General features: G+C 37.6%; 1 long non-coding RNA gene across 1 annotated transcript in view; it reads right to left on the reverse strand.

Annotated features, from left to right (window-relative positions):
- LOC116729206 (uncharacterized) overlaps positions 1–20,081 on the reverse strand; it is a 29,587-nt gene extending 9,506 nt beyond the window's left edge. The window contains exons 1-2 of the long non-coding RNA XR_004341107.1: positions 19,870–20,081; positions 19,412–19,562 (exon numbers count right to left, since the gene is read on the reverse strand). This is a non-coding gene — a long non-coding RNA (uncharacterized LOC116729206). The remainder of the gene's footprint in view (positions 1–19,411; positions 19,563–19,869) is intronic.
- Positions 20,082–22,563: the final 2,482 nt, after the last annotated feature.

The following is a 22,563-nucleotide window of genomic DNA, read 5'->3' on the forward strand; positions in this document are numbered from 1 at the left end:
CAGCGTGTGGCAGCACTTTTCTGATGACATTAACAGTTAAGAGTAGTGTAACTTTTGCCAGAAAAATATTTCATTCAATTCCAAGCAAACAAATTATTTGTGCTGCCACTTAAAAATACAACGCACATTCGGGAGGTGAGAAGCGAACAACTTCCTTACTAATCCAGTGATTTTTATTTAGATAAAATGAGTTACACAAGGCTTACTTCTGAAAAGCAAATAAAAATAAAAACGAACCAGCTCTATATAAGGGATTCATTTGTGAATCTGTTTCCATTTATAGAACGTTCTTTTCTAGGTTTTGTGTTTGTTTTCCCAATGGACACATGATCAACAGAACTCCAACCAACTTAACTTTGAGTGTTGATGTTTAATATTAGTAATTAGTTATTATTCCTTCAAATGTCAGACAAAACAAATGTTTTTGGTGAATAACCTGGTGACTAACTTCTATTAAAATCTGCCTTGATGTTCAAGGAAAAGGTTGGCGGTAAAATTAGGTCACACATTTTGCAGGTGGCTGACTTTGGGACCTGATTGCTTGTGATCATTTAGATAGCAGACATTCTTCTCCAGCAACCACACACCACAGCTGTCAACAATTTTGAAACAATCCAAGATAATATTGATGATTCCTTTCTCTCAAGGGAACTTTTTGGAGTGAGCTTGCTAGTAAAACCGCTTCATCATCATGCAGCCATAAGTGATTGTAAATTACCAACATCAGAGAACAAAATTATCAAGCAGATTTGATGGATGATTTTGAGACGTGCATGCATATCCTTTCAGGGTTGATATTTGTAATTCTTTTTTTTTTTTTTGCTTGTTGTATAACTTTCATATTGATTACCAAAGTCACAAGTGCAACGAATTTGTACCCATGTTCTTGTTATCTAACAAAAGAGGTTCCTTTTGGTCATATGATTGACTGTGTTTTGACAGCTTTTGATAAAACTTTCAAATGAGGCTATTTCTATTCTATTCTATGAAAAAAATAACATCATATTTAAGCACGTTGCAAAGACAAATGAAAAATTATGTCAACAAGTCACTTTAGTTCAACCACAAGAAGTGCAGGTCAAGATTTTTGAAGAATAAGTTGGTATCGATGGCCAGTCCTAGTCTGAAATCTAAAACCAATGACATATTTAATAAATTCAAATATGCATTGCAATGAGGGACATCTGTTATCTTTTGAAAATAACCTTAAAGCATATATTAAGCACAATTATTAAGTCCACATGTCTGTAATATAGAAAAAAAGATTGTTACTGGTCTGTAGCATTCTAATCGTAAATGTTGGTTTTCATTAGCTGGAAGTGAAAAATCATAATTAACAGAAACAAAGGCTGAGCAAAATACAATAAGTCTGTGTTTAATTAATGTATATAATGTTTATCACTTAGTGAATTAAATTACAAGAATAAATCAACTTTTCAATATTATTCTAATTTAATAAAAATGCCTATATCTGCTTGAAAACTCAGCAGACTTAGACAAAAGACTTTATTTTGCAGCTATTTTATTGTCATTGCAAAAAGACACATAAGTGACATTGGCAATAAAATTTCATAAATTTAAGTAGCACTTTTTTTGTGATTACATGGTCTACTTATGTATTGAGAATGTGCCTAACTTGCTCATTCATCAATACATTTCCAAATGCTGATCTATTTTTTTTTTTAATCAACAGGTATTTGTCCCCAGACAAGTTACTAAATGACATAACTTTGTTTCTCATTATGTATCTGACTTAACACATTCAGCTATAATCTTCAATAAACACAGCTCTCTTGCTGACGTTTTAATGCAACATTGTTTGCTAAAGTGCAAGTCTAACTTAGCGCATTCACTCTGTTTTTGACTTGTTAATAATTTGAGGCTCGCAGACAAAAGTTATGAAAAGAATTGGTACATACAGTAAACTCTGTCATTTTCTTTGAACGTCATAAAATTGAACGACTAATGTTTCAGCTGCTCACATTTTCACCGACAGCTTCCTCGGCAGTCCGAGGGACAGACCGGAGGCTATAGACACCAATATAGTCTTTATTTTGTTGCAAAGCTACTTTGCAACGAAAAGAAGGTATAAAGGAGGTAAAACTGTTCACAGTTGCACTTCATAAAACCAACAAAATAAAGAGCACAACCTATAATAGAGTTTTGCAACTCATGAACATAAAATTAAGCATCAATTTTTAAAAACTAACTGCAGAAGTTGCGGCCAGTTTGTGTGGTGAGTGGGGGAGACAGAATTGTTGACAGTAACAGCAAGACCAGACATTGGGAACTGAGCTTAGTCTGGGACCTCTACACACTAAGTAACACCTCCACCAGTAACTAATATTCGCGATCAGATCTTGACATCTCTAGCGTAACCCATATGTAGGCAAGCTGCTTAGCTGAGAGGCATTATTTGAGTTACCCACTGTTGTCCTGAACACATTTAAGTTGGAATACATTAGAAAGCTGGGTCACATTCTTCTCACTGAAACCAAAAGAAATAAGACTTGCGGATGACTGTTTTTTTCCAAAGTCGTTGGAGAGTGTGTAAGCGATCTGGGACACACAGGGTGGCGTCTCGATGAGCCTGGGTTTGGATCAGAACCTTGCATCTGGGGAACATGTGCTTTTGACTGGGACAGAAAGACAAGGACAGAGAGCCAAAAGAACATTCTCACAAAAATTATATATTTTTTTATGTAGGGCCTCTAAAATGAAGTCTAATGACTTTCTTTTCCATTGCACATTATGTATCCACTCAGCTCTAATCCTTCTCCTTGTCCCTCACAATGTAGAGTTTAAATAGTTCTCATGGAAATGAGAGCGTTGTGGACAACAGGATTACTTACAATCAAATGTGTTTATGAAACGGCGTTGCTGACACGCCAAACTGGAAAAGTGATCCCTGCGAGGACCATACCCTTGTGGATGTGTTTGGTGGGACAGAGGAAACACAAACCACCAAGAGATAAACAGCACTACTCAAAAGAGAAAGAGACAAACAACAGAGCAGCTTTAGAGAAAGAAAGCTGTGGATGTAATGGTTCTTTGGCAAACAACAAACCACATCTAGTCCCCCCTGGCAGTCTCTTGGCACTACTGCCGGTATGCCTCCATTAGCAGCATCAGAAGGCCCACGGCGGCCGACAGAAGTGTGACCGGAGATTATTGTCCTGCGTGCTTGTTTGGGTTAAGGCTTTAGATGGGGAAATGGGATTAGGACAGGCCCGGCTGGGGAGACACACACTAATGGGAAGCAGAGGAGCACTCGCCTGATCCTCCTCCACTCACTGAGAGCAACCCTGTTATCCCACCTGATTGGATTAGCCCCCTGTTAAATGTGCTATGATAAGGGCGGACCACTGCTGAGAGCCTCTGTAGTGTTGCAGGAGAGGAATCGCAAATGCTATACAGGGAGCAAAGAAATTCCTCCACAGTGCTTTTTTAAAAAAAAATTTTATGTCTCATGTCTAGCTCTGTTTCAGTTGTGTTTACATGATCGGAGGACAAACAGATTAAAAGTAGACTTTTAAAAACAACTTCCTGAGCAGCATTGTCTCTGCAGAGACGTCAGATCCTCCTTTTCCTTAACAAGTGTTTAGAAAATTTATTGTATCGTAAAAGATTGTTTTATTACAATGTGACTTTGCAAGGGCTTTTTATATGTATGCAAATCTTCATGCCTTAAACTTGCTAATTGCAGCAACTCTACCAATCAGACAGTAATTACTGGTATCCTGCCTGCCTTTCCTTCCAATGGCTGAGCAGCTAATTTGAGCTGCGGTTTAAACAGCTGGAAAACAGCATCCTGTGGCAAAACTGGAGGCCTGTGTTTGAGCATGCATGTGTGTACATCTGCGTTACTGTTCATATATGTGGTGTATGGCACTTTTCAAGAAAATGCAATGTTAGGTATAATGAATTTAACCAGTAGGAAAATCTGGGCTGATGTTTGTGTAACATAATATTCCCACAGAATGTATTCCACATCTCCTCCATCAAGGCCTCTATCAATATATATCAATATGCTTATTTTAAATGGATATGCATTGAGAAATCACATTATGCCCAGATTTTCACCGCCAGAGTGACTGGCTCTTGTGAAATTAAAAAGTGAAAAGATCTGTTGAATTTGCAACGGTAAGGCTTTCCATAACTTAGAGGCCCCAATAGCTTCTGCTTTTAACTGGGAATGATCAAGAGCAGCTGGTTCAAAAATCCTGTTCAAAATCTGTAGCTACTCTGTAATCATTATTTCTGTTTCCAAAAAGTGCAAGTGTTCATTTTATGACTCATTCAATAATGGTTAAAAAGAAAGCAAAACTGGAATTGGCTAAAATCTGTATTGGGAGTATTGACAGGTATCGACTTTACACCAGATATTGGAAATTGACCACACAGCTCTACTTTTATTTCCTCACCTTAATTAAAATTATATTAAAAGTGAAAGACTCAAGTGATGTACAAACCATTACAGCTAATGATGAGTGGATTAAAGATTTTAAAGCTCCTTCTATATTTTTCTTGAGTGCATTTGTCAATGATCTCATGATTATTTATCAACCATCAGTACCAATTCTCATTGATTCTTCAGTTATTCAATCATGAAAAGTTATTCTCAAACTCAGGCCATTGTATTTTTTTGGCTGGGTAATTCTTGTTTTCTTCTAGTCTTTGTTAGTTCATTCAGTAAAACCCTACTGCCACCTATTTCTAGCAGCAATGTAGACTATTATTGAATCAATTAAAGTAAAGCCACATGTCCACCTGACGGGCACTTAAGAAATTAGCACTGAAATACAGGTCACTGTTAGCTAATTAACTAAACTGTTGTTTATGTAGCACATATGCTGTTAGAAAGACGGTTAATCTCTAATGGCCACTGAGGAAGAAATGAGTGTGTTTGCCAACTACAAAAAGCAGCTCTAAGTGTGTCTGGTTATTAAAAGAAACACAGTAAGATGAATAGATAGTGCAGCGCTGCCTCCTTGATAACTGTGATTATTAAAATATTCATTTTCAAAAAGTTGCATTAATGAATGTTTTATTTTCTGAAGCCTTTTTTGGAGGCTTGTTTCCTCTTTAACAGCTTTATGTACACAAAGCTTTTCTCCTCCATTTGCACAGTTGCTCTTCTTTTCATTTACACACAATTTCACATCACATGTTTTCATTTCCATCTCATCTCTTGCTCATTATTTGCTTATTTGTGACTTTAGCAGCAACAGGCTGAGGACACATTTTCATATACTGATGTGACAGCAATGCTGTGTTTTAAACAATAGTAAATGTTGTTGTTTTTTCTGTTTTCAAACTATTATTGAAGAAGCGACAACATTCACATAAGATTAATATCAGCCATGCTAAGGCGGGCAACAGTATTAGACATTTTTTCAGTATTATCCACCATGTCTTCTTCATTTGAATCCATTTGCAAGAAAAGCAAGGCGTCATGTGCCTAATGCTGGCAGTGAATGTGTCAGGAGAGGAGAAATCCTGGTCCAGGCAGCCACGAAAGAAATTTGGCAGAGAGTCTAATTACTGTACCTGTGTAATGGCCCACTGGCTGCTACTGTGGTAGAGTTTCAAGCAAATTTAATTTGAACTTGGAATAGAGGAGAGGACTGAAGACTGAAAAGAACATTTAATCTGCTGCAAAAAAGGATTTATAGTGCCTTGCAAAAGCCTTCATGTCTGCAACTTTTCCACGTTTTGTCACATCACAATCTGAAAACTTTAATGTATTTCACTGGGATTTCAGGTGCTAGAGCAACACACAGTAAAGTGTAACTATGAAAAAGTTAGATTAAGATACAGTTTTTTTCCAAAAATTTTTAGTGTTGCATGTAATTATGTATTAAGACATGTTATCGGACACCTGCAGATAAATACAGTGCAAACAAATTTACAAGGCACTAAAGTAGTGAATAGAGTTTAATTGCATGTAATTTTATCTATAAATAAAGCTTTCTGCGAAGGCCTCCGCGGTTTTTAGTACACACATTTGTCAACAAACAGCATCAGACTGAGCAAGAAGCACACTCTGAATCTGATGCTGATAGATTGTGGATAAAGACCAGGCCATGCAGATCAAATACGATGCTCTGGTGAGATCTATCTTTTTTTTCTTTACATGTAATCTTTATGGTGGTGGCAGCACCATGGTGTGTGGATGCTCTTCTTTAGGTGGAGAGACAAATTGAGCAAATTCATTAGAAGATAGTAGAAAAATATGTAATTGTAGTGGTATTATTGAACATTAGGATGATGATTGTGATTCATTAATGTCTTTCTTTCTCTTTCCTATTTTCTGTCACTGCTGTGACATTTGTAATTGGACATATTTGTGTAGCCATACTGCACAGTTATGTCACACATTTCAGACTTGTAATTATTACAATTTTCCTTTCTATTCAGAACTATTTTGCGATTTTGAGATATCATATAATATCTCAATAAAATACAGTAAAAATGTAAGTTGTGGGATGTGCTGTGGTGGCGCAGGGGTTGCGCACAACCCACACAGTCCTTGACATGGCCGTCGCAGGTTCGATTCCCGGCCTGGCTACCTTTGCCACATGTCTTCCCCTTCTCTCATTACCCACTTTCCTGTAAATTAACTATCAAATAAAGGCCACTAGAGCCAATAAAACCTTTTTAAAAAATGTAAGTTGAGACGTGACAAAATAGCAAAAGTTCAAAGGATGTGAATACTTTAGTAAGGCACTGTTTTTTTATTTCCATCTTATTTCATTTGCAAAATTAATACAGAGCAACACATTGGACTTACAAGTGTTTTAGGATGTTTATTGACCACACAGCAGACTACTGGCGCATTATATTTTTCTTGCATTGTTCTGTTCAGAGGACTAGTAGACAAAACAAATAGGAAAAGACAATAAACAGTAGTCTTGTTATTTACCTTCAGCGATGACAGAAGACCGCAATTTATTTTATTGCTTTGCAACACCAATGTCATTGGACAATTTTCTATTGTTGGGTTCCAGTGCTGGGCAGTTTCAGATGGAGGAGCAAAACATTCTTGAACAAATTATTGCACTAGAGCCTAGGATCGGAAATTAGTTCTAGATGCATTTAAGAATTACAGAGTGTGCTTCATAACCTATTGGAGAAATAAATAAAAAAAGTTAAAGGACATAAACCAAAAAAGTGGCAAATTCTTTTTAAGCCAATAAATAAACCTCCCTTTTTGTCTTTCCATGTGTGTATAACATGAAAAAAATCACAAGGACGTAAAACACTGGGAAAATTGCATGATTGCATTATATTCCCGTGTTGACCAGGAATATGGTGTGCAAGTGTAAGCCAGGAGACTGAATGTAATCATGTGTGTGTGTGTGTGTGTGTGCGCGGGTGGGTGTCTGTGTGTGTGTGTACCTGGCTCAGCATTCTCTGCCGTGTTTGTGTGTGCTCTCGTGGATGTCTTTGAGTCATTCTCATCCAGAGCAAGTTGTGAAAGCAAATTGTTAGCACATGTGGAGGATTTTCAAGTGTTTAGAATGAAGCTGGTTTCAAGAAGAAGAGGGTGGAGAGGGGGGTAGCAGTCTGCAGACAGAGACAGCCCGCCTAAACCCCCTCTCCTACGTTGGCTGAAACCAGTACCTTTTTTTCCTACTCATGGGAGTACAGGTCAGAGGTCACGGGGGAAGATCTGTTTGATTGGACACAGGCCTGCAGTATCAAACGCGGAGGACACAGTAAAAACGTAGACTGTAACATGACACCACCCCCGTTTGTGCGATGAAAGAGACATTTTCCCAGAAATAAGGTAACCGATAATGCATATTTGGTGCAAAAACACACAAAAAAGAAGATAAACATAAAGTAAAATATGTTTAGGAGGAAAAAGAAAAAAGTCTTACACCACTTACCACCCAAACCCTGCCTTAATACATCCTTCCTCTCCCTCCTTGTTCTTTCTGGGGGTTGGGGGTAAAATGTTCCAGAGATGGGGAACCCAGCACAATTTCAAAGATGTTTCAGAGAGTAAAGAAGGAAAAGCGCTTTTAATCTTGTGTAACCCTATAGGGCTCTAAACGAGAAAGGCTTTGGAGGAAGGATCCTTTAAAGGGGATATATAATCCTAATTAAAACAGAGAGGAGCTACCACTTTATCCTTAAGATTGGTCTTTCAGCTGTTGTGCAACTGTATTCTCCTTTGAGATTGTAAGGCTTTTTTTAAGTAATCCTAATAAAATTATCATAGCACAAAATGGTAAATCAAGCATTTAACAATGTGTTCCCCAGCTTCAAAACCAGAATCAGTTTATTGGCTGTGAACTAGAGCCAACAAATTATTTTTATTTTGGTAGTCGACTAATTGATGAATGTTTTTTCCAGTTGAGTCAATTAGTTACCGATTGCTTTAATCGATCTTTGCTTTCTGTGGGCATCGCTTCTGTTTTCAGTACTAATACCCATTTTACTGCACATTTTCAAATGCAGGTCTCTTGCTCATCACTTAAATTATCACACAATATTAAAATAACAACTTGTCAAATTAGTTTATGTGTTCTCTGATAAGTTCTAATTCGAAGTCTAAAAACACTGGATTCAAGTCAGACCAGAACCGGATTGTTGTCCAAAACATCTTTCATCAATGTTTTTTGAATGTCTCTGTTAAATAAACTATTAAACTGAACTAAACTGTCCCTGTCTGTGCACCTGCATCACCTCAGCAGGAACTGTTGGTGCAGGGACAACCCGGGGGGCTCTGTTGAGGTTACCAGGGGAAGGACCATTGGGTGGAGGCTCCCCACTGGTGTGGTGTTGTTTATGTGGGGGCTTAGCCATGTTGCAGCATAGTGGGCTCCTAGCTGGTGGGCTGTGGTTTACAGGAATGTTCTGGGCCAGCTGTGGGGACTGAGCTGAGCCCTGGTGGGGGTCCTGCTCCCTTGAAACTCTGGGGTCCAATCAGGTAAGATGGCATGAACATAGTTCCAATGGGACAGCCACCTCTTTGATGACTGAGGATTTTTATTTTTTTATGAACTAATCTTACAAGAAGCGGTTTTAATGGCGTAAAGCATCTTTTGGTATGGTTACAGAAAGTTAAGAAATTCTTTTTTTAAAGGATCGGTCTTCAAAAAAAAAAAAAACTACAGAAAATAATGTCAACACCATTATTTGAAAACGTGGTTATCAATTGTGATCTTAGGTTTCAATAAAGCAGAAAACAGAGATAAGAAATCCCATAAACTGTTTTCGGCACAGTGTAGTTATTAAAAACAAAGACGTTTCTATGCTTGTATCATACCTCAAATAATATTTTTTATCAACAATTTCATATAGTACAAGTGGTCTCCATTAATCTATCATTGCAACTCTGATTACATATTAATTATAATTTATTAAGTCATATAAGGAATCAACTAAAAAATTATGTTGTGATATTTTACATCTTTTTTAGTGTCCACACACCAAGACACAAACACAATACACAAGGCACTTTCATTTCCATTGATCAAGGTAATTGAGAACAGTCATGTCCCCCAAGTTCCCACCCTCACCCCCATCACACACACATCCAGAGACACACACACACACACAATTCTCTGCTGTCCCCTCTCATGAAAGCCCAGACATCTGGTCCACATACACCCCGAATCTTCATCCCCCATTCTCCTCAAGTCTCCAATACTTTTAAACCAGACAGATTCATGATAATGAAGCATTTGAAGAGTCTCGTGAAAATGTAAAGCACATTTATAAGACAAATGTACAAGTGTTGTGATTTGTGCTTAGAAAAATGTATGTTTAAAATCTGTTGAAACAAATAAGATGAACATATAAAAAATTTACACTTTAATCTCCATGCTGAACTGAGACACAATGACACAAAACAAACTGAAAACATTACTATGAATACAGTGAATGTGATATTAAGGGACAGACTTTAGAAAGAGCTTTTCTGCTGGTGAAAGCAAGTCCCCTTTAAAAGACAAGCCTGTAGTTTTCTCCGTCATAACCCAGGTTTCTTGGAGATTAGTCACAAAGTCAAGATCGGATTCTCTTCAGAACATTTGATGAAAACTCAGGATTTGCATGAAGTTTTCCACATCCCAGAAACTGTCCAAATGTCAATAACTTTGGTTCTCTCAATTCCTTTAAGTTGGAGCACGATGTATCAATATCAGAGACCTTCTAGCCTACTTATTGTTTTCAGACAGGTTTGATTTTATTGACTTTTTTCAATCTGACAATGAAAAAAATAAATATAATTTAGAAAAGAAAATGTCCCTCATTCCCTCCTTTAATTGGCATAACTGTGCCTGGGCTTTTATTTTGAAAAAAAAAAACAAAAAAAAACAAGCCAGCATGTCAAAGTCAAAGCCCCAGTCCTATTGAGCTCAGTATTTCAGTTTATCTTTTTTATCTTTAGTCCAGTCAAAATGTTCAGTTTGTTTTGTTCAGTTCCTTTTCTATTCAGTGGTTTGTATTTATTCCACTTGGATGTTCACATTAACGATCCTGGCAACTGGTCTGTACTTCACATGAATTAGTTGAACATACATTTAAAAAACGTTATGTTGGTATGAATTGGCTTTACCCGCTCAATAAATAAATTCATTATTTGAAAACTGTGTGATATTTAACGCAGTTTGACTACAGTCAAAGTAGTCGAGAACTACTCGACAAAAAAACACAATGTAAGAAATCTGTAGAGGAAGATACTTTTTTTAAAGGAAAAAAAAACACAGGGACTGTTTTAGATCAAACCAGGCACAGCAGTTTTCAAGATGATATGGATCTAACTCACACTTTACTGTAAATTTCACCTGCATGATTGGGCTCCAAAACAAACTATAGCCCAGAGTCCCACATCCTCCTAAATCCATCCCTGCTTGTGTGTGTGGTCGCATGCGTGTGCGGGGGTGCGCGTGCGTGTGTGTGTGAGGGGGTGTGTATGCGCGTGTGAGTCTGTGTGTCCATGCACATCCACCCAGCACCAGAGGCAGTGTAAGTTACTTGTTAGAGATAAGAGATCAGACTGGGACAGATTTAATTAACAGATATCTCTCCCTAATGTAGATTCTTTTGGTTCCTTCAGATCCAACCTCTTTCGCTTATCCAACAAGGGAAAAAAAAGAAAAAACTTATCTTGGATTTGCACTCGTCATAATGTGTTTCGTACAGCATTTAAAGAAACAGGAGTTTCGGCCTACACCTTCGTGTTTTACTTGCATCAGACACCAGCGGACGAGATTATTGCTAAAGTATCATCCCCGACATCTTCAGTACATGGTGCTGTCACATGCATTCTGTGTTCTGTGCAGCTACATGATGTTCTACATGATGTCTTTGAAAAACTGCTTTCCATGCATATCTGTGTTTGAGCATGCAAGTATGAATTTGCCCTCCATAAACTAAAGCTAATAGAGACTTGCCCTCCTAACTATCTCTCAAGGTGACCAGATTACTGACATCAATTAACACGTGTTCTGTTGGCCACATGCCCAAAGCACACGCTCTTCCTTAGAGGAAAAGAAGAGATCATCATCCAATAAATCAGCAAAGGAAAAAAAGGCAAAGAAAAATAAGTAAGACAGGAAAACAGAGAGGACTCCTGTATCCTCATCTGAGCTGTTTGCCCTACAGCGGGTTACACAAAGTCCATTACTGTTACTCCAATAAAGCAAATAATGAAATTAAATGTAATGATTGTGGATTCTATATATGCATTTTACAGTAAGTACAATCCTCTTGGTTATCACAACCTAATGATCTAGAAAAAGCCAATGCAATGAAGGAGAAAACTATTGACAAAAAAATTTATTTCACCACAGGAAGGTCATGTAGAGTTTCCTGAAACTTCAATAAGGCTCTAATCATGAAGTCATAAAAAAGAACAATGATCCTCATATACTATGCTGTTAGAAAGTATCCAGTCACTGTGATTACTTGTTGCTGTGTTTTAATGATTTGTTGATGGAGTTTGTCTTTTTGTGTGCGTGTTTGCATGTAAGCAAGCAAAGCTAAATAAATACTGGGATTGTTCAGCATGTGGTATGTCTGGACCCACATTTGGTTTCAATTTAGAAACTGGTTTGTTTACCCATCCATGCAGCGTCTTTGTGTGCTTAAAAAAGTTTTTTTTTTTTTTTTTTTTTACAATTTTGCTCTTGATTTCCAGTTTCATTGTCTCACAAAAGTCACACTATCCCTGGGACATTTTAGATTTAGTTACATTACATCATCAAACTTTATTATGATCCTGTGTGATGGACCTACACAAATTACAGATGCTGCAAAGCGTTGACTCAAGAGGGCTCTAAGCAAATGCATGCCACATAAGATGTCTATCATTTTGCTTATGCTTTGCAATTTTGCACTTCCTCTTGTTGGTCTATCTGATTAACTCCCACAAAAATAAGTCTGTGGTTGTAATGTGAAAAGTTCAAGAGGTGTGAATACTTTAGCATGTATATAAAATTTATTTTTGGTACGATGACTCAACTAAATCTTCTTTTCTGCTCGTTACACAAGTGGTTTAAAGCTGAAGTTGCCTCAGTTTATGTCAGACAGCATACAGCCCACTTCACTTAACCTTGTGGATTCAACACATCATTATGGAGGAATGTGTGGACCCATGGCTTAGTGGCTTGTTTAAGAGAAAGCTCCAGAAGTTGTGCTTCTGTATCTAGACTCCTCTTTACCAGTATTTCCCAGTTGCCTTTTAGTGTTTGGTTACTTGAAACTGAATCAGCAGCTATTCATTATGCAGGTGATGCATCTTGATTGTCTTTGGGCTGATTAACTAATAATGATCAATCTCTTTTAGACATGTAAGCCACCACTGGTACAAACACAAATGTCATGGAGCTAAACAGTCTTCACTGGTCAAACACACCAAGCTAAATGTTATTGTGTAAAGTTGCCATGGGGAAAAACTGTGACACTTCAGACGCATTTTGAGAGCTGAAATAGACGTGCGTGTTGTGGATGAGCAACCAGTTTGTGAAATGATATTAGCAGCAAATCCATTCAAATGCATCTGCGCATGCACGGACACACAGTGAGCCCATCATTAAAAGGACTGAAATACAATCCAATGACACATAGCACTCTGTTTAAAAGCATACTTTCACGAGGGATGAGGAACTTTAATTAACCTGGGTTGCAGATGGGAGGGAGGCAGCAGTTATCCAGTGGCCTCTGGCATGTTGCCTGCCCAGTCCTGTGACGTGTAATATATTCTTATGGACCTGAACTCAGCATCATGCACGGTTCCCGCTCTTCACAGACACATTAACCTTGCAAGTACGAACACCGGTTGAAAAAAAGGAAAAAAAATATGGAAAGTGTGAAATAAAAAGCCTTTCAAGAAGTAAAACACCTTTAACGGTTTGAATGCATATTTTATTATTATTTCATTTATTTTAATCACCTTTAAATAGTTTGAAAAGAAAATGGAATCCTAATCTTGTCAGATCCTGGTTCTGCGGTCTTCTTTGTCTCCCTAGCTCTCCCATGCACACCTCCCCTGGGTTACTGACTCCAAGGACCTTAGACCGGCTTTCCCAGACGGTGATTTAAAATAACAATCGCATGCATATCAGGTTCCAGGCCTCTGAAATACATGTGAGATGAGGTAATGTGATCAGTCCAGCAAGCCATCCAAGTCTTTTTCTCTGCTTTATGCATGCTAGAGTGCGTATGTGTGCTTACGTGTGCCCCAATGATCCATCTATTAAGTTTGAAGATGATGTTCCATCATCTTCAAACATCATTAGAATTTCCTTAGAAATGTTTATGTTTCCTTAGAAACATTAAAATTGTCAAAAGTATAAAAAGTGCAAACATTCCTAAGGTTTATATGAGTTTGGATAATTACAAGTGATATCTTGTTCAGTATCTTTCTTTGTGATCTTCAAAAATCTCACTGTTACCTTAAATAGAAGATGTCAGACACTGAATGGCAACTGTTGCTGGTATTAAGTTATGTACCAAACTTTTTGGAATCCATTTCTGATTTCATATTATCAGAAAGAGACAATCTGCTGTACTGAACAAAAGGGCATAAGAGCTTCCAGCAGAACAAGCATAACCAGCTGAATAACAGACCAAGAGAGGTTGCTACCTGGCTAAGATGACCATATTGTGAGATTTTTAAAGTGTGCCTTTTCTATGTTGTTGGAAAGAATAGTTAAATAAAAAAGTTCTGTGAGGTTTTCAAAAGTACAAAAAGGACTTTAAAATTTCTGGAAATAAGTAAAAATAGAAATAATTACAAGGGCTGTACAATATATCTGTACCATTTTTAGATTTATTTGTTGTTTGACGTGCTTAGGTGTTTCAGTTTTATGTTCAATGTTTTTTAAACAATATCGGTTCAAGGTAGCTTGAAAACAAAATTGCATAATAAAAAGTTATGTCAGTACAACATGAAGCACCATCATATAATTTCTCCTTTGGTTTAAAGGAGCAATACTTTTTCTGTCCATTTTTAATGCTATCATGAGTAACAGTTTTTCATCATTTTTGGACTTTAGATATTTTTCTTAGGACACTGACTTTTCCATTCCTTTTTAGTGTAATTCAAAACTCCAATTTTAAACTGTCTTTAAGGGCTTTTTTTAGTTATTTATTTTCATTTCTTTAGCTCCACGACTAATTTTGGTATCTATCAAGAGACCTATTGCTATTTCTGCACAGAACCAATAGCTACTAAAGTCTCAAGTAAACAGATCAACATAATGACATTGCATCTGTCAGTTCTTTCATCAAGTATGTTCTTTTTTCTTCTGCCCACAAATGACCCAGTTACCTGAAAAACAGCAACAGTATCTAGAAAAACACAGTTTTTTTGTTGTTTTTTTTTTTTGCTTGAATGATTTATTCTTTGCTGACAACTAACTTCATTAACTATAAAAAATACAATAGAAATTTTTTGACTAATTTAGCTAACTGGGCTGTAGCTTAAAAATGGACAAAGGGCATACGAAGACGCTTTCCAGTGTGTAAAAATGCATACACAAAGGAAAGAAAAATAATGAATCTGTTCAGTCAGTAAGAGAGCTCAGGAACTGTTTTCAATTAGAGCCCAAGTTAACAGCATTAAACTCTTACATGGTGTCACTGAGTCAAAATTACAACTCAGTTAATACCTCATAAAGTGGTCAGAGTTAACGATTGTGCTAAGAGACAGAGCCTTAATGTTACCCATAACATTAAAATAAGAAGTTACCTCACTGCACATGGGCAGGACGCTTGTCGACCCTGCAAGTCCCAGTGAGTAAACACTAATAATAGCTTCCATTAAGCCACTCATGTGGTGGTGTGGGCCAGGCCTGTGGGGGCCATTAAAAATTCTGCAGCACAAGGCATCCCTGCCAGACCCAAGCACGAGTGTTATGACACAGCTGGATGGCAGCACAGTGAGGTGATAACAGGGACTCATGGAAACAAAGAGCCAGAGGGACAAGCAATTAGTGAGAATAATAAAAGCAGCCACTGTAAAATGCAGGGAGAAAAAAAGAACTACAGGTAAATGCTGCACCGTAGTGGACCACAGCTCTGATTAGGAACAAGACCAAGAAAATTGTTTAGTTTTAGTTTTTTTGTTTGTTTTTGAACATATATTACTTTGCAAAAGTATTCACACCTCTTGAACTTTTTCCACATTTTGTCACATTACAACCACACATTTAAAAGTATTTTTTAGAAAACATTGAGGAACAAGCAGCATCATGAAGACCAAGGAACATAGCAGACAAGTCTGAAAAAGTGTATATATATATATATATATATATATATACACACACACAGTACAGACCAAAAGTTTGGACACACCTTTAAATTCAATGAGTTTCCTTTATTTTCATGACTATTGACATTGTAGATTCACACTGAAGGCATCAAAACTATGAATAACACATGTGGAAATATGCACTAAACAAAAAAGTGTAAAACAACTGAAAATACCCCTTATATTCTAGTTTCTTCAAAGTAGCAACCTTTTGCTGTGATTACTGCTTTGCACACACTCTGCATTTTCTTGATGAGCTTCAAGAGGTAGTCACCTGAAATGGTTTTCACCTCATAGGTGTGCCCTGTCAGGTTAATAAGTGGGATTTCTTGCCTTATAAATAGTCATGAAAATAAAGAAAACCCATTGAATTAGAAGGTGTGTCCAAACTTTTGGTCTGTACTGTGTATATATATATATATATATATATATATATATATATATATATATATATATATAAACAAAGAAAAAAAAACATCTAAAACTTTGAACATCTTTTTGAGCACAGTTGAATTTATCATCCAAAAATGAGAAAAGTATGGCACAACTGGAAATCTACTGAAAACACAAGCATACAAATAAACAGACTGGCTCAGGAAAGAGGGAGAAGCAGCCAAAGGGAACATAGCAACTTTGAAGGAGCAGCAGGGTTAGCAGCATGCTACATGGCTTGTACTTGTACAGCCCTTTATCTAGTCTAGAGAACTCCAAAGCTCTTTACACTACATCCATTCATTCACCCATTCATGCACATATTCACACCCCAAGGACGCAACGACTGAGTCAGACGGAGTGAGGGTTTGAACCGGCAAACCCACAGGTTACAGGACAAACTCCTACCTCTTGAGGCACGTCATGTCTGAACTTTTTGGCCTTCGAGCAAAATGCTGTGAGGAGGAAACTTAAATCCAATTGAGAATGTATGATATAACTTCAAAATTGATGTTCAGACACAGTTTGAGCTTTTCTTTAAAAAAAAAAAAAAAAAAACGGCAATGATTTCAGTCTGTAGATGTGCAAAGCTGGCAGAGACATACTGTAAAAGACTTACAGCTGTGATTGCAGATGAGATTCTTTAAAGTATTGACTCAGGGGGGCTGAATGCATTTGTATGACAAATTGTAACATTTGTTTTTAGTATAAAATACGGTACTTGCATTTTTTTTTTTTTTTTCACAGCTTTGCACTAATTTATCCTGATCCATCAACTAGTTAAGAGAAAGCATTCAATCTGGTATTTTAGAATGACAAAAAAAGTTTAAGGTGAATCAATACTTATTAACAGACACTGTATGGTCTCTTCTTTTAGATTAATTGTGGACTTCTCAAATAGGCATGAAAAAAAACACTGCAATCCACCTAATTATTTTATTTCCATGAAATATTTCATATAAAATATTGGAAAGGAAAACAGCCAGAACAGAAAGCCAAAAGCACATAAAAAGTAGCTCCATATGAAACCCTTAAGGTTTTTTCTTGGTGAATCCCCACCTCCCGTTTGAGATTTTTCCAATTCTGTTCTATCGTCTCTCAAATTCCACCCATTCCCTCCTCCTCTTAATGCCTTCGCTAAACATGCGCCCCTGGTTTTAATCTCACAGTAACACGTTTGTCTCGGTGCACAGACAGGACCAAAATCGTTCACTTCTATCCTCCCACACATGCCCCTTCCTATTCTTCTGGCCACTTCTCTCTCATGACAGGTACCTTTCAGTTGGATAATCATTGCTTAAGTAGCCATTTTCCAGTTTCTCCCTTCTATTGAAAGCTAGCCATGTAGAAAAGGCAGAGGCCTTGTAGGAATGGCTGCTAATGGGGCAACAGACAAGTCTTCCCCATTTTGTCAGGAGGAGCTAAGGAGAAGAGGCTCTTATCAGTGAGCCACAGCCACAAATTTTTCACCAAATTAGCGTTTCCTTAACACCTACCCCCATTTTTCGAGTCACATGTTGTTCCTAGGTGCATGCAGCTTTTTCTCCACCTTCTAAATTTTAAAGTAAGTGAAAAACCATGGACCCAAAATAGCCTCTCCATGGTAACACGAATGTTTCACAAAACACGTTAAACAGAAAACAGAAATGTGGAGTGGGACATTTTAAGAAGCTTCATTGTAGTAAAGTATTTCATTATTTTATTGCAAATTTAATGAACTGGTGTCACATTTATATAAATATTATCAGGTGTTTATTACTGCACTTAGTTATTTCAATAAACATTGCAGATATAAATACTCTTAAAATAATGAATTTATTAGCTTGTGGCACTTTTGTCTCTCAACCCTTTCAAAGGTTGCTTTGGACTGCACAGAGGTTCTGTGAAAATATTATAAGTAATAGTTTCCTTACTTAAAATAGACACGTCATATCCCAGTATTTATCGGAACGTGAAGTATTCCACAGAGCAACGTAATGCAATTAGTCAGACTCTGATTTCCATGAGCTTAGCAATTAAAATAACATAAATCGAAAATGTTTCCATTCTTCCTAAGCAACACTGCTTGCACATATGATTTATCCACACTTTCACAAGACACCATTGTTGAGTTTGGTGCCGTTTACTCACCCAAACAAGTTACATTGGTTGAGGCCTCCGTCTGTATCTACCTGCCCGTCAGCTACATTGCTGTGCTTTTCCAGGTTTCATAGTTGCATGTGGATTATCCTGGCAGACTCAATTGGGATAACGCCACTAAGAGTTTCTTCTTAACATTATGTAACCACTACTTAATTTAATTAGCAATAAATTCAGTAGGAAAGTTACTTTTGTTCTAGGGTCACACAGGAGGATGATAAGCATACAAGTTTTAACAACTAAAGTTTATTTTTCTTTCCCCACAAAAAAAAAAAAATCCAGGTAACACTAATTACCTTAATAAGATTAAGGTATAAAACTGAAATTGTCCACCCTTATAAAAAAAAAATCAAATATTTGGAAAAAATGAGGGTAGGTTTTCTAACCCTTTCATGCATAGTGGTCACTACAGTGGACAGCTATCTAAAAGCCATTTTCTTGTGCTTCCTGTGGATTTTTATGTTATAAATGCACACAGACCACTGAAGTGGACACTAATGCATCATAAAATATACCATCAACTACTGGCCATCAGCTGCAAATGCAAGAAATTATTTTTGTTAAATACAATATGGCCGACAGACAAAAAAGCATGAGAACCGACCGGGTCCCTCCTTCTACTGTAGACGACTCTTGCAAGTAAAAAAAATATTGTGACATCAGATAACCCCTAAGGAACAATAGTACTGATGTATTTTTCAAATAACAACTTTGTATTTGGACAAAATTACAATTGATCACATAAAAATAAAAAAATTAAAAAAAATTATTTTTACAAAAAAATGTTCCTACCTTTTTTATGCCTTAAGAAAAGAATTTTAAAAAATGGAAGAAAAATTCTGACACAAAGGATCATAATTCATGCATCAGAGGGCTAAACTGTAGTTGTAAAGCTCATTTCAACAAAGAAATTACATATTCCAGTTAGTCCTTCAATATAACAGTTCAGTCAGTCAGTTCAGTCAATGTGCACATAAGTTGTCAGTTGTGAAAATGTTCATTAACAAATAGTTTGTGGAATGAAAAAATTAAAGGATTGGGGGCCCCCTTTTTGTTCAATAAGCTTACCTGTTGTCCAAGCAAAATATCCAGCTCCAGCAGCACCAGGCCCTCCGTCTTTCCAGGCTTCAGTCCGAGTCACAAAGATGGCGGCGGAACCCTCCTGCTTCTGGAACCACTGGCTCGTTCAGGTATCGGTCGTCCAAAACAAAAAACCAACCTGCATGCAGAGCGTTAACCGATCATGCAGGTATACGGAAATCAGAGAAATCTTTCAATTACTTCTCAGTGAAAACCAAATTAGCGTTTAAAATAAACCAAAAACGCTCAGTAATAAAGAAATTACTTAATAAACATCACTTCATCATAAACAGTCTCATTTCACAGAGCTATGCTGCTTACAGAGCGACACTTAATACTCCGGTTGGAGTATGAAGTGTCCATACTTGTTGCTCTGAGCAACGTTAGCTCCAGCTAGGTAGCCATTCTGCGTAAGTAAGCAGCTGAAAATAAAACAACAGACTCACCGGAGAACTCTCAGAACAGAATACACATTATCCAGTTCAAAATAAACAGATTTCTTTCGTATCACAGCAGCACTTATGAGTAGTAACTTCTCTACTTCTGCTGAAATGAGCTTAATCCACATAGTCTGCCATTTCTTTTTCTTCTCCCTTCTTTACTCTTCTTCTCGTACCAACACAGGAGAAATGTGGGTCTAGTGCCCCCTACAGGGCATTCTAAGAACTAACAAAACAAACACATTAAACATACAGACAGACCAGCATGGTTTATGGGGGTTACATTTAGAATAATTGTTCAGCTAAGAAAACAGAGTAGATAATACCATATGTATGTTGTATCCCAGGGATATAAACATTTTCTGTTTAAACTGTTTTAAATTGCTAAAAGCAGCTTAAACAGTTGGTCAATGCCAGGTTTATTTTACTTTTCAAGTTCAATAACCCATCTTTGTACCACAGGTACGAGAACCATTACCAATAACAACTTCACACAACCTCAGTTTAACAAAAATACCCAAGTGGTCCCTTTAATTGCTATCAGTTCTTTTAGATAGCACCTTCCATATGAGCCAAGCTAAACTTTACCCAGTGGTCTAACTTTATCTGTAATTTTCTGGTCTCTTTCATTCCTCCTTTTAAATGCTGGACTTGTTTTCTCATCTTCTCACTTCATTTTTAGATAAATCATTGAATCAGTGTGTGTGCATTAACTGCTCTTTTTCTTTCTTTCTACAAATTCCCAAACATCCCTACACATCCTGCAATCCATGCATGCATGCAATTAAACTGCAATCTCCTCTGGTGCACCTCTCTCTCAGTCCCATATGTTGTTGAGTGGTAAAGCTGTTGGGAAAGAGAAGTGTTAACCTCCGCTCCAAACCGCAGGCAGAAGGGCTGCATTCCTGCCTGAGTACTCAACGCGCTGTTTATCTGCATCCATGCACTCTGTCACCATGGCAACCCCAACCAAATACACTGGCCTGTTCAACTGTGTTTAATTTTTTCCTCCATTTTTTTCTTTTTGATTTCATCACTGGGCTCCCATGCTCACTCTCAGTAAGGTAAACAGAGAGGGGAGCCCGCACTCAGCCAAGCCCGCTCGAGTTTATTTTGAGTCTCCGCCCAGTTCGGTCCATGACGATGTTTCACCATCCACTCTTTTTTTTTCACATCTTGAAGACTGGAAAGCTCTCAGGATTCTTTTTTTCCTTTTTTTAAAAAAAGTGTTTGTGTGTATGTGTGTGAGGCAAAAGAAGACCGGGGCTGTGGTTTGAGTTGGCTCAGCTCACATGAGATACGACGCCCTAAATAGTTTCAGAGGAGCGTGTTCGCGGCGCGGCTTACGACATGTCAAACTTAAAGAGGAGACTTCGGTCTTGGAAAAAGTGTGGCCTTTTGGGAGCGGGGCATATTCATTATTTATCTGTTTACATACTGTTGTCACCACCAAAGTAAACATTTTTTTCCTCATTTCTGACAGCAAACACACACACGCAATCACAGACAACCTATCATCTTGAGGAAGTCCGTCGATGGCGGCGAGATGAGCCCTAAAACTCACATTAACGGCCGAGGATGTAAGACAACACTTTGTTCTCTTAATTAGCACTTCTTTTCCTCCATTCAGCTGGTGTTCCAGTGGTTGACTGTTCCTTTATTAGGCAGGATTCCATCTCCAGCTTTCCAATAGGCACTTAACTCCTGCCTAATAGAGGATTTTCCCACACTTCCTCTGACAAGCCATTCAACTGAGAAGAGTTAATTTGTTTCTAATGCTTGGCTAATGGAGGATTCTGATGACAGGAATTGAGTTTTTTGGGGGGTTAGGTGGGAGCTGGTGGCTCTCGTGGGTTTTTCGCAACCTAAATGGAGTCTGAAAGATTACTTTTTTTTTACTCTTCTGAAAAACACCCTGGACAGAGAGTGAAATGGAAACAAAGAAAATAGCAAGTGTGCCTAAGTTCATTCTTGTAAATTGTACAGAATTTTGAGCACTATTAGAGCCTCTGCACGCTGAATTTTTAGTCAAGAAAGGGACTCCCTCTTGCAACGGTGCATACATTGTTGCCCTTTTTTTCTTCCTTGTCAAAGAAAGACTCTCTGGGACTATCTCAGCCTAGCAGTGGCCAGTCAGTTAGCGCCTGATTGACAGCCTGTGGCACTATCAACTGTCCTGCTGCACAGCAGGAGTGTCAGGGAGGGAGAGCAGAGGCTGAGGGTGAGGACGAGCGCAGAGCCGTGCCAAGCGAAGGGGATGAGGCTCAGCAATGGCTATCTGGAAGCAGCCCAAATATGGCTCTTCTAATCAATCTAATTCCGTCGGCAGGCTCTGGCCTTCTTTCTCAGACATTTCGCTGCGTCAAGATAACCTTATCTTAACCTGCCACATCCTTTACAATTAGCACTTTCTCTGTGGGCGCACACAAAACTCTCTGAGACACACACAGCGGCCAGCTGTCTTGTTTTCACCCGCGCAAACACTAAACTAGTATACTGTTGAAATAGCAACAATAAATATATTGCCTCAAAAAATAGTTGTTTCTTGATTTTTTTAAAAATATTTTGCTACAAACTTCATATTTTATGGGGATTATACACACACATAAGTGTGAAGTGGATTTTTTATTTATTTATTTATTTTTTGCAAATACTAATTTCAAAAGTGTGGCGTGCATAAGATTTTAGCCCCTGGCAATT

Source organism: Xiphophorus hellerii, chromosome 12 (assembly GCF_003331165.1).
Source record: "Xiphophorus hellerii strain 12219 chromosome 12, Xiphophorus_hellerii-4.1, whole genome shotgun sequence".
Taxonomy (NCBI): domain Eukaryota; kingdom Metazoa; phylum Chordata; class Actinopteri; order Cyprinodontiformes; family Poeciliidae; genus Xiphophorus; species Xiphophorus hellerii.